The sequence below is a fragment of the Alosa sapidissima genome, chromosome 1, assembly GCF_018492685.1.
Source record: "Alosa sapidissima isolate fAloSap1 chromosome 1, fAloSap1.pri, whole genome shotgun sequence".
NCBI classification, from domain to species: domain Eukaryota; kingdom Metazoa; phylum Chordata; class Actinopteri; order Clupeiformes; family Clupeidae; genus Alosa; species Alosa sapidissima.
The window spans coordinates 47,764,758-47,777,893 of NC_055957.1; positions in this window are offsets into that span (position 1 = coordinate 47,764,758).

Sequence of the window (13,136 nt, forward strand, 5' to 3'; positions counted from 1 at the left end):
CTTAAGCTTCTGCTAATTTCTCTCCTCTTGTTCTTCGTTGTAGTATATATTGGTACCTAAGGTCTTCTTCTTTGCATTGTAGCTTGAATCTTATTCCTCATTTAAGTGGCCTCATTTCAGGCTCCATCCGTGGAATGGTGAGGATGATTCAGAGTGTCGTCGCCTTTTTTTACGCCTCGTGATTTTCCACCAGCGGAGCTATGGGCTGGTTATCTATAGCACCACCTCCTCACCACCACACCCCCACACACTCACTAATCATATCTTTTTTTCTTTCAAGACATTTTTTTGTATTCTTTGTTTTGTCAGCCGGTGGATGTAATTCATGTCCACAGACACAGGTGATATGTATCTATTGTGGCTGCATTAATAATAATGTTGTTGCCTTGGCTGTGCTAAGACATGAAAATGATATGATGTGTGTGAAGGATGGCATGGAAGGAAATGCCTAACTAGGGGAGAAGAACGCGAGGACATAATTGATTAGCATTTTGAAGGTGAGCACAAGAGATTTTCTGGTTCACTCTGTTCTGGGTGGCGTCGGAGAAAAGTGTGTGGATTCTAACCATCTTGACATGTCCTTGTGGAGTGATCTCAACCGTGATGATAATAACAATAATTATCTTCTAAGTGTGGAAAGTCAAAGACATGAATATTCTCACATTGTGTTAGTCCTGCAGACAAATTGTCTCACTTTTTTCTTTATTCCTGTCTTATTTTAAGAGGAACAAATTAACAATAATTGGTTGTTAGAGATGTCCTGAATAAAATGTAGAGCACAATTGCATGGTCAGTCTAATGTTGGAAAAGAAAGAAAATGCATTTAAAACATTTTTAAACATTTCTACCTGGTTTGGATGTGTAGAATTATAGTACCATACACTTCTGGAGTTGTTTTAATAAATGTAAAACAAAGATATTGAGATGAAATAGCGTTTAAATAGTTTCATTTAAATGTACAGCAGAACTTGCTATCAGATTTGATTAGTGCTTTAGTTATTCTTCCACAGACATTAGATATCTGAAAAATTAGTATTAATCACGACATGATTTCTAAAGATTAACCCCGGTTTCCCTTTATCCCTGATCCGCAGACCTTTGGGAAATTGATCTGGCAAGATTGATGGATGTCCTGACTAAAGGTTTGTCCTTGCTCCTCTGTTTTTGTTGAAATCCAGCAAGCTCGTTTGTTTAATGATGCAATTGTATCTCATTTTGGGCACTTATGTGTAATGTCACATTGAACAGTCTCCCAGATGCAAAAATGAGACTTTTAATAAATTGATAACACTCTTGATGCAGCCCCATACACATTTCAAATAAAGTTCAAGTCCAGTGAACTCTGACTAATACTACCAGGTCAGAAATCACTGATAAAGGGAATACCATTGCACGTCGCATTCAACCTTCAAATCTAAACCATCAGACTGAGCACCAGAAAGCAAATTATTATTACTAAACACTCACCACAGTTAACATTACAAAACCACTAAAGCAAAATGCTGTCCCAAGACGCCCCCTCCCCTATATTGTTGACTATGACTGCTAGTTATCTGAGGGGAAGCAGCACCACTGGTTGTGCAAACAAAGAGCTCAGGCCATCCACAGGCGACAGCGTGGCCCAGGGTCCTGCAGTTCAATTGGCCCCTATTACAGTGGAGTGCACCAGGGGCCAGTTACGGGGCCTGTGCCTGGAGCCCTGGCCTGGGGGGAGATGGAGCGTCTGATAGGGAGGCTGATGGAGAGGGAGCCGTGATGTTGACACACTGGATATTAGTCACCCTGGAAGAGCATGGGGCCTCGGCGTGCCATTTTCATTTCCTTCATTCCTTATCCGGTTAATGGTCGACTCTAAACACGGGCGAGGCCTGGCCACTACCTGAGCAGTTATGTGAGGTTACACTATGCGTGTGTGTGTGTGTGTGTGTGTGTGTGTGTAAGAGAGAGAGAGAGAGAGAGATGAGGAGGGTGCTCATATTTATTGTTCATGTATTTTTAAAAAGGCCAGCAGCAGAGTCAAACGTGTAAACACCAGCTGACCTGGGAGCAGTGAGGGGGTGGGGAGGCCTGAGAGAGCCCCGGTGATGGTGGTGTCCCCACCCAGCCCAGAGTTAACTGCCCATTCCACTTCATTAACAGTGACACACATTACTCACTGGCATTACACCGACACCATTCATGTCCCTTACTGTGACATAAAACGACATATTAACTATTGATCAGCCTTTCCCTCTGTTCGATCACCCATTCTAATTTCGCTTTAACTGCACTTAAGTCCATCTTTCATTCAAACAAGTTCTTAAGTGAACCCCCAAGTAGCCCAAAACGAATTCAGATGAGCAATTCACATTCAGTCTAAACTATAAATGCATATTAATCTTATCATGCGCTTACTGACAAGCCAAACATTCATAGCCAGTAGCAGTGCATTGACTGAAACAGTGAGATTATCACTCCTGTCACTCTTCCTCTATTGAAATGAAATGATCCCTCAGGCTGGTGACCCTGTGACCTTTGAACCTTCACACATGGAAAGGCCATAGCCTGGGGGAGAGTTGCTGTTTTGAACTCCTCGTTTATGTTTCGATGAGCGGAGATCACATCCTCTGCTGCACCTGTCAGCGCAGAGGCATTAAGCCTTGTCAGCTCAGGCCACACTGGCCATGATGACCATGGGCCAAATGCTACATCTCACTTGAGATGGTGACTACATCCCATAATAATCCAAGGCCTGGACATGCAGGTGTGTGCATCTTAAGGTAAAGGAAGCCATACATTTTCTGTTATTTTAAAAGAAACATATTCGATAAAAACGATACAACACGCTTTGGTAACTGCCATTCTACAGCTTTTACATGGGCATAACACATTTAAGACAAGGCAAGCCTTTACTGCAGCAATGCAACAGTAGTGTTCTCAGAATCCCATTTGGGCTCATGTCAGATCATTACCGTTACTAAAGTGATTTAGAGTGCACAGTATAGGGAAATGGTCAAATGTAAAGACACAATGAGCCATGTGTGAATAGACAGACACACAGACAGACAGACTGTGTCAGGCCTAATGTGTCTTCCTCCTGGGCCACATCACAACTCCTTTACCCTCTCAGACCAGTGTTTTCCCTCAAAATGACATCTACACAGCAACTCCTCCCTTGGCTGGGTCTCAATCATACACACACCTATGCGCGCACACACACACACACACACACACATACACACACACACACACACAAACACACACACACAACTCTTACATTTATGTGCACACACACACACACACACACACACACACACACACACACACACACACACACACACACAAACACACACACACACACACACTCTTAGTGCCATCAACCTGTGATGTTGCGATGACACGCCTGAAGACCTGCACGTTGGGGAACACACACACACACACACACACAAACACACTGCAGCCTGTGACCTCTGACCCCTGGGAAGCCTGCCACTGACTGATGACTCTGAGATTACCGCTCCTCTGGGACGCACGAGCCCACATCCCAACCAGCCTGCCTGGATTGAAACATTGATTCTGAGGGGCTTCCTTCATCTCTCTCTCTCACTCTCACTCTCCCTCTCTCCTCTCTCTCTCCAGTGCTTAGGGTACTGAGAAGAAGGGACTAACATGACCTTTGAGCTACATCAGAGACTGTGGTCAAGGTAGGAGCTGTCTGTCGCACATAATGCCCCCCCCCCCCACACACACACACACCCTCACTGCAAGTGAAGCGCCATCGCTGAAGTGTGATTAGAACTCCCTTCCAAACAAACATGGCCGCCCGTATTGAATTCCTGTCGACTTCATGCAAACCAGACGTGACAGATCTAATTTGTTTGTCCCGTTGGCCTAATATAACCTGATACCTTTAAGCAAGAGCCACGGGCTGTGAAATGGTAGGAGGAAATGGGTGAGAGGGCCGAGCTGAGGTTCATAGAGAGAGAGATGGGGGAGAGAGAAAGACAGAGAGAGAGAGAGAGAGAGAGCGCCTAGTGAGTTAGAAAAAGGGTGAGTTATCTTTGCACGCAGTCCTTTACTGTCTGCCTCCACTCATCAGTTCAGAGTCCCGGCGTCACGAGGGGAACGCGAGGAGCATCCAGCCGAGGACTTCCTGCATTTAAGTTTGAAAAACAATCCATTCAAAATGTGTGTGCCTGCCAGGATTGGCAGTCCGTGTTTTTGTTTTTGTGTGTGTGTGTGTGTGTTTTCCTGGGCCTCTTCCTGAAAGATGGTGGTGATAGAGGAACTGAGTTTAGAGTGGGACACAGTGTATTAACTTAGAGTGAAGGCATCATGAGGGTAACAGAGTCTGCTGCAAGAGAGAGAAGAGAGAGAGAGAGAGAGAGAGAGAGAGAGAAGAGAGAAATGGAGAGACAGGGGAGGAAAGTGAAAGAGTAGAGGCGAAGAGTGTGAGGACAGAGCACAAAGAAAGAAAGAGGGGGAGAGAGAGAGCAAGAGAGAGGGAGACCGAGAGAGAGGGCACCCGTGGACAGCTACAAGATGGAGTAGCAGCATGCGCGAGATAAGCTGTCGCCGCGGAGACAGTGTGTGACAGTCCTCGAAGCGGCAAGCAGGCGAGAGTGTGACAGGGAATACAGAGAGAGGCATTATTGTTTAAATCATTGATTGCTTCCCTCCTCCCCTCAGCCACTGACGCCTCTGACACCAGAGAGAAAGAGAGAGAGAGAAAGCGAACAAGAGAGGGGAGAGAAAAAAACAGACCACATCCAGTTCCCTTTCCTTTGTTGTTTTTCAATTCCACTGTATTCAGGTCTTGCTGCTTGCTTTGTCCTCCCCATCTCCATTTTTCTCTGTCCCTCTCTCTCTCTCTCTCTCTGTCTCTCTCCCTCGTTCCCTCTCCCTCTGTCTCTCTCCCTCGTTCTTACAAAGCATGCTATTTACGCATTCTGTCACGGCGTCTGTGCTGGCCGGGTGTTTCAGTGGCTCTGTCCCCAGCACTGACGGGGACGTGGAACAGCACTCATGCATTAGCCCGGTTAGGTAATGGACTTTGTTGTCTTCAAAAGAAAAGAAAGACTGAGAGAAAACAAATGAAAATACATTTGAGCTCGTCACACTGCTGTCCTCAGTATCTCTGAGCAGTAAGACAAAAGAGTTTTCTCTCTCTCTCTCTCTCTCTCTATCTCTCTATGTCTCTTTCTCTCTCTGTCTAAGAGCTGAGTGATGCAAAATACATGGAGGTTTTGACAATCTCCATTGAACTAAGTATCATGTCTCTGCTCACAGTCGGGCGCTGTGGGTGTTTAGATGCAGTTCTCACTCAGACACATTGTCTGGTCAAAGGGATTGATTTTCTCTCTCCAGTCTTTATGTTCTGGCAGCTCGAGCAAAGCTGTACAAATAGTGAAATCATTAGATATATCTCAGTAGGTGAACATGCCATAGATTGCTGAAGGTTGTGAGGATATTGGTATTTTGCTCAGCCCCCCTCACCCGCCACACACCCACGCACATTGCACCTCTGGCTGTTTGCAAAGACATGGCGTCTGCCAAGTATTCAGGAGCTTTCTTGTTCAGACGAAAGTCAAGTTTGAGACTGATGAAGAAAGGTTATATATCTATATACTTTCAGGCTATATGCCTTAAGGCTATATACCTCACAGAGAAGTATATACGTTAGTGCATATATCCCTTTATACCACAGAGAGATATAAATACCTTAAGAGACAACAATCTGTACCAAGACCCAAGACTTAGTTTTAACATTGTTCAATTAGACTGCTGAAATAGACTGTTGACTTTTTTGTTCATCCCTGTCATTAAGAGTATGTGAATGACTGACAGACTAAATTAATGACTTTAACATGGACAGTGGTAACTGTGGTGAACAGAGGAAATGAGAGAACGACGGTGAAGTGTTGGATGAGTGTAAGAAAACCAGAATGGTGAGTGACTGAACAGCTGATTGGAAAAAGTGAGTGCACAAGTAAATGAGTAAGTAAATGAGTGAGTGAGGGACTGGGGGGGAGTGTGCTTGAGTGAGTGTCCTAGTGCTCTAATCATCTCTCCTTTCTCACCCATCCTCTCGCTCTCGTTCCCTCCTCTCCTCTCTCTCTCTCTCTCTTTCAATCTTTCCCTCTCTCATTGTCATGGCATGCAGACGCATGGCAGCGGAAGTGCTGGGCAGAAAGTGGCGAACAGTGAGGTCTAGTGACATCCCTGCCAACCCTGCCCACCCCACCCCCCCATACACACACACACACACACACACACACACACACACACACACACACACACACATACACACACACACACACACACACACACACACACACATACACACACACACACACACACACACACACACACACACTGTCTCCAGGCTCCGCAGACAAGATCCCCCCAACCCTCCCCGCCCGCCTTTCTCCCCGCTTGCCCACTCGCCCAGAGCCTGACACTGACGTGACACTCGTGAAATAATTATGAACCAAAAACACTGCTGACAGCAAACAGCCCGCTCCCCTCAATGATGTGTCAGCTGTGATTAGCATTGGTCCTGCCATCCGCACACAAACACACACACACACACACACACACACACACACACACACACACACACACACACACAAAGAGCCCCCCAGTCAGCCAGCCAGCCAGAGACCCAGCGAGATGTAGTGAGACGGAGACAGGGAGGGAGGGAGTGAGGGAGAAGAGAGATGGGAGAAAAAGGGCAAGAAGGAAAAGAGAGAGAGAGAGAGGGAGAGAGGGAGAGAGAGAGAGAGAGAGAGAGAGAGAGAGAGAGAGAGAGGGAAATGATGAGGACAAGCAGGAACCAAAAAAAAGAAAGAGATTTAGAAAGACCGAAAGTGCATGTATGAGAGAGAAACAGAGAAAGAAAGGAGGATGAGAGAGAGAGAGATGGAGAATGATAGAGCCAGTGGGGAGGTGGGGGGGTGTGAAATGCAGGGATGGACCAGCATCCCCTCTGGACACAAGGGAATACACCCTGAAAAGTGACACCTGTATCTGTCGCCTGCCGTTAGCCGACATATGCCATGCTCCAGGCCACGACGACACACCCCGCCGGCAGCACGCCCTAATGTGTGGGCTCTGCCCTTTCCCTGCTAAATACCAAAGGTCACAACATGGGGAACGCAACACCCTGTCATGTCTCTCATGTGTGTGTGTGTGTGTGTGTGTGTGTGTGTGTGTGTGTGTGTGTGTGTGTGTGTGTGTGTGTGTGTGTGTCTGGATGCAAGAGTGTGTGTATGAGTTCAGTAAGTTTACACACAGTAAGTGTGTGTATTCGTGCACTTACTTGCAAGCACCCACGTGTGCGCAGCCAGTCAGTCAGTCCAAAACTCAAGTCATCCTCAGTACATCACCTCATACTACACACTCCTGGTTATAACTGGGCTAGCATGCTAACATATATTATGCATCTCCATCACTGGGCTAGCATGCTAACAATGAAAGATCCTTATGCATATATGGCCATCACTGGGCTAGCATGCTAACACTGAGAGAACCTTATGCATCCCTGGCCGTCACTGGGCTAGCATGTACACATATAGCATGGATTCCTCAGCTCACAGACTGTGAGGACCCAGCTTAGCTCCAGCACGGCACGTTGCGGCCCACCCTACTGCTGCAGCTCTGGGACCTAGGGCTGAGATTGATAAGTGGATTTGGAGAGCCGCCTCTGAAGTACAAGGGGAAAGGCTTTGTCTCCGCCAGTAAAGGGGTATAAACAGGGGAGTGTACATAACTCTTCTTAACAGAGAGTAAAGCCCAGGAAAACAACTTGCCGTCTGAGTGGACAGTACATTTCAAAGCAGTATATTTGGAGATAAATCTAAGATGATCTGCCATGAAACACTCACAGAAGAGCGATGGGGGAAAAAAAGAGGAGTGCAAGAATTTATGAGGAGGGGAGTCTTGAGCTTTCAGAGACCAACAAAACGACCGTGACCGAATAGACAAATAAAAATATTTTTTATGGTACAGAAAATAGAGTGTTCTCAGACAGTTTGCTTGTCTTTTGGCTTTACACAAGGGTTTTGTCAGGCCACTCAGACATGCATTAAGTGGGTATATGAATGTACTGTGCAAAACAGGACATACATTTGCTGGCACGAGCTTGCTTCTGTCTGCATGAAAAAGAAGCATGAATTTGTTTTGTTTGTATGTGTGCATATTTGTGTCTTTGTTCAACTGTGCATGGCTATGAGTGTGTACACATCAAGCATGCATGCATATGTGTGTGTTTGCGTGTGTGTGTGTGTGTGTGTGTGTGTCTGCGCGCATGTGTACATACAGTATGTGGGTGTTGTCTGTCTGACTGTCTGTCAGTGAACATGGGCAGGGCCAGCGCGCGTCATGGGAGGGTGGCACGGGGTGACAGGGTGACACTCAGCTTTGAAGAGTTCATGCAATATTAATGTCCACAAGGGAGAATCACTGGCTTGGCCCCAGGGGTCACCCAATTAACTACAACACACTTCCATTTCCACGGTGGAGGAGAGAAGAGAAAGAGGGAAAATGAGAGAGAAAGAGAGAGAGAGAGAGAGAGAGAGAGAGAGAGAGAGAGAGAGAGAGAGAGAGAGAGAGAGACTGTGTGGGTGGGTGTGTGTCACATTCAACACAAAAGGAAACACAGCAGAATCTGTGCACAGAGTGAACCCCTCAATGCACACATAACGTATTCACCACCACACCAACATTACTACTAATTTGCACTGTAAATCGGTCCCACTTTGCTTCAGCTAATTTCATAAGGCAGGGACAGTGCTGTTCTAGCATGTGGGTGCTTAAGGTGGTTGCTATGCTGTTGCTAGGGCGCTATCTGAACTGTTTGGGTATAATTGTTGATTTGAGCTCATGTCCTGGCCCAGACACCTGTGGAGAAGATAAGAAAAATGGCACTCCCCTCAGGATAAAGGGCTTAAGATGAAAATATTGCACTAACGTCACAAACGTGCCAGTGAACTCCGCTAGACCTTAAGTGTGTCCACATCTCTGAGATTAAAATCATAAATTATCATGATATCTTGATTTAGACGACAGCAAGCTACGAGAAAGCAGTAGAAATACGTGCAATAGATCCTGTGTAAAAGGGGTGACCAGGTGGCTAATTACAGACAATAATGTCCTAAATGGCCAGTTTATCTGGGTTCATGGCTGGACAAAGAGCAACACTATCTCCCTCCACAGGCACTAATATATCACCCCCCCCCCCCCACACCTCCCACCACCACCACCACCACCACACACGCACGCACGCACACACACACACACACACACACACACACACACCACAGCATGGAGGAAGAGCTCATGGTTGTGGCTATTACCAGAGAACAGAACAACAAATCGAACCATAATCAGGTTTGTGATTTTTTTTGTTCGAAAATGTGAATCGTATTATATAGCTGTTGATTTAACCAAAAATATCAGAGCTATGCATCCAGCCAGTATGCCATAACAACATCTTGATTATGTGGAGGAAATACGCACAATTTCCAGCACTTTAATTAAAATCCTGGACAAAAAAAACAAGGTAACGAGAATGAGATTGTGAGATTTTAGGCCTTGTGCCATCCAGTTCATGTGTCAAAGCCATATCAGGTTCATTACCACAATAAGCTTAACCACTCCAAGGGAGACTCAAATGCAATATGCAAATCTCAGAGGATGCTATTAGACCAGAAGAGAGTTACATGTTTACATGCTGCCACTTTGGCCCGAACGCTGCTGAACATGTTTAGACTGCCTCTTAATCTTCAACACACTCGTGCTGCTCTTAATTAATTACACACATCCATAATGGTCATTTAAAATGCACGGGACTCATTTTAGAGGGTATCAATTATGCTAATAAGTGAAAGAAAAGCTCATTTAATACAATTCATTCCAGGAAGCCCTGTGTTGCTGAGAGTTCATCCCATTTTTCCTAAATTTAATTTGTGTCGTGTAACTCTCTTTAATGGCTGTTTGGGAGGCTGGAGGGGCGAAGAGCTCATTAGAATTAAGATTTGGCTGGACTACTGCACAGTGGGACCAGACAGGGACTTCAGCAGGTGAACGCTTCATAGCTTATCAGTGTGATGCAGTGCCAGGCTCTTCCTGTCTCTGGTCCCAACCTGCACATTCATATTGTTACAGGGTTACAAGTGTTGGTGGATGAATCTGACCATGTTTTACAGTATCACTTGAGAGCAGGAAGAAAGCAATGATACTACAGAAGTACTGTAACCTGTGCAGACTGCAATATGGAGGTGGATTTTTTTCTGGGCATTTAGAAGAAAAGACATCTCTATACACACTCCCCTCTCTCTCCCTCTCTCTCTCTCTCTCTCTCTCTCTCTCTCGGTCTTTGTCCCCCTAAATGTTAATGGCTCCATCCTATTTGCATCGAAATGAATCGTCTCCTTCTGCGTAGCGGGCTGAGTGGAAACCGGCCCATTGACACACAGCCCTTGTGTTCCGTCCTGTTCTCTGCTGCCTCCACGCCCAGCGCCATGCTGCCATAATGAGACAGTCTCCCTATTGTGTGGCGGACAGATAGCGAGTAAGTGAGTGAGCGGAGAGGGCAGTGGTGACGGACGGACGAGGTGGGGGGTGGGGGGTTGGTTTGTGGTGTGGGTGGGTGCAGGGCCGGGGTCCAAATAAGGACAGGCCACAGGTGGAAGCAGCCAGTTAGAGTTGAGTTCTGATTGCCCGCTGGATGCGTCTCCGTTGGCCTTGTCAGACAGGTGATTTTGCACCTGTCCGGCACGTCAGCGCGCCCACACAGAGTCACAGCGCCACTGCGTTTCCAGGGTGATGTCTGATAGCTGACCGAGATGGCCAGAAGGACGGCATGGCTGTCCATAGCATCCTGATTCTTTCCACACTGCCACTGATCTGGTCTCAGAGCTCAGGTATGTGCTGTCTATTTGAACACTGGGAATTCCTGCTGCCATACAAATTCCTAGCTCTTGAATACATATTCCCTTTAGTAGACACTAATCACCGTTTGCTGAGAAAATTGTCTGGTGGCAGATTTGCAGATGGATGATAAATGTGTGTGTTTTGACTTCTTTTACAAATGTAAGTGGTTAGAGGTTATCTCTCATTCACTCACTTACTCCCTCAGTGTATGTGTTTCTCAGTGTGTAGTGTGCATGATGTCCCCAGCCCCTACATTGTGTAGTTTGTGTGTGTGTGTGCCTGTGTGTGTGTGTGTCTGTGTGTATAGGCCTGTGTGTGTGTGTGTGTGTGTGTGTGTGCACGCGCGTGTCTGTCTGTGTGTGTGTGTGTGTGCACATCCATGATGTCCCCACACGTCCCCCTGCAGTGTGTGGTGGAAGCGAGCTCACAGCACTCTGGAGTGGCTCTGTTCCGAGTCTCGTCCGGCTTCCTGGGGGAAATTCAATTCAGCCAAGAGGCCTATTAGCATTCTGCTGATCAACGCTAAGAGAAGCCGGACAATCCACTTAACGAGCAAAAAGACTCCTCCACAGCTCCTCAACGGCAGATAACATCAAACAGGTACAGGCAGGTCACAGCAAGGGGTGAGCACTCTGCAGACCACACAGCTCTCTGCTGGAGACGCCTCTCTCTCTCTCTCTCTCTCTCTCTCTCTCTCACTCACTCTCTCTCTCACTCACTCACTCTCTCTCTCTCTCTCTCACTCTCTCTCACGCTCTCCCTCTCTCTCACTCACTCTCTCTCTCTCTCACTGTCTGTCTCCTCTATGGTACCTTTTAATAGCCCCTTTCACACACTTTTGATCATTGCTGGTTTTTTGGCCCAGTGGTTTAGCCGTCTCTCTGACGCTGAGGGACTGTGGCGACGCTGGGGGTTATTTGAGAGGTGTCACGGAGGGATCACCACTGACTTACAATGCGGCAGCGCACGACAATTACAAAGATAGGATGGGACGAGCAGCCTGAAAATGCAAACCAGAATTATCACTCACTCACTCACTCACCACTGCAATGATACACCTCCAGGAAACCTTCCAAGGTCTCTCGTGGGTTATCAGAACGGCACATTTCAGACCACAAAACACATCGGCTGGATCATTACTCCGTGTCAACGCTTTGTAAGCTCCATCACACATAAAGCCAAGCTGAGCGTCGGACGCTGGATGTCTTTTACGACACTGTAAATACATTACTGTTCTGCACTGCGCGCCGACGCCCTGGCAGGCTATTATCATCTGCCAGTGTTCTCTGCACACACACACTCTCATGGAAGGGGTGGGCTGGGGTGGAGGAAGGGGGTGGTGGTGTGTGTGTGTGTGTGGGGGGGGTCCAAGTGTTTTCTGATTGGTGTAATTAAGAACCCCTCTGGATGGACTTGAGATCGGCCTCCCCAGCTAATAGCCAACAAACATATAAGCGCGGTAAACTAATGGTGTGAGTAATTAAGCAGAGTCGTGTTTAGACGCATGAGGGAGCAGGATCCAGCCGCCTGCGTCAAACACTCCAGTGTGCCTGTGTGTGTGTGTGTGTGTGTGTGTGTGTGTGCGGGTCTCAGTCCCATCTGATCCGCCTGGCTGGCCAGAACCAGTCCAGAACCAGTCCAGATCCGCTGTGGTTCTGTTCAGCCGGGCACACAGAGCAGAGATCATTGTGTCTTGTTTCAGGAAATGAGCAAAAAAACACACAGTACACAGCCCTTGATCATTCTCCATCTCAATTAAACGATGAGCCCTGAAAACTGGCCTCTTGCCATATTTCTTATCATAACAGAGTGATTGAATTCTGCTGGGCACTGTTTTAGCATAGGACTGCACTGCTCAGTTTCCAGTCTCGACAGCACCGAAATCTCCTCCATCCTCTCAGCTCCACCTGGTCCGCCCCGCGAAAGTTAATCTACATACATTACAGTGGCCTTTGAGCGACTTCAAGTGCAGCTGACAGCCTCAGAATTACACATCAGGAAGAGTCAGTGGAGATGGATTTATCGCGAGTTCAAGTGTCCGTGTTACATTGGAAAGGTCACAGATCCTGCAGGTTCCTCCCAGGAGTTCCGGCGTGGCCGCGGCGAATCTGAATACAGATGAGAGGCCCTGATAGATTGATGCATAACAACTCCCAGCATGCATGTGGCCCCGACAATTTGCCATGTCGATTCCTCTCCAGCTTCAGTTGCATCTTAATTTG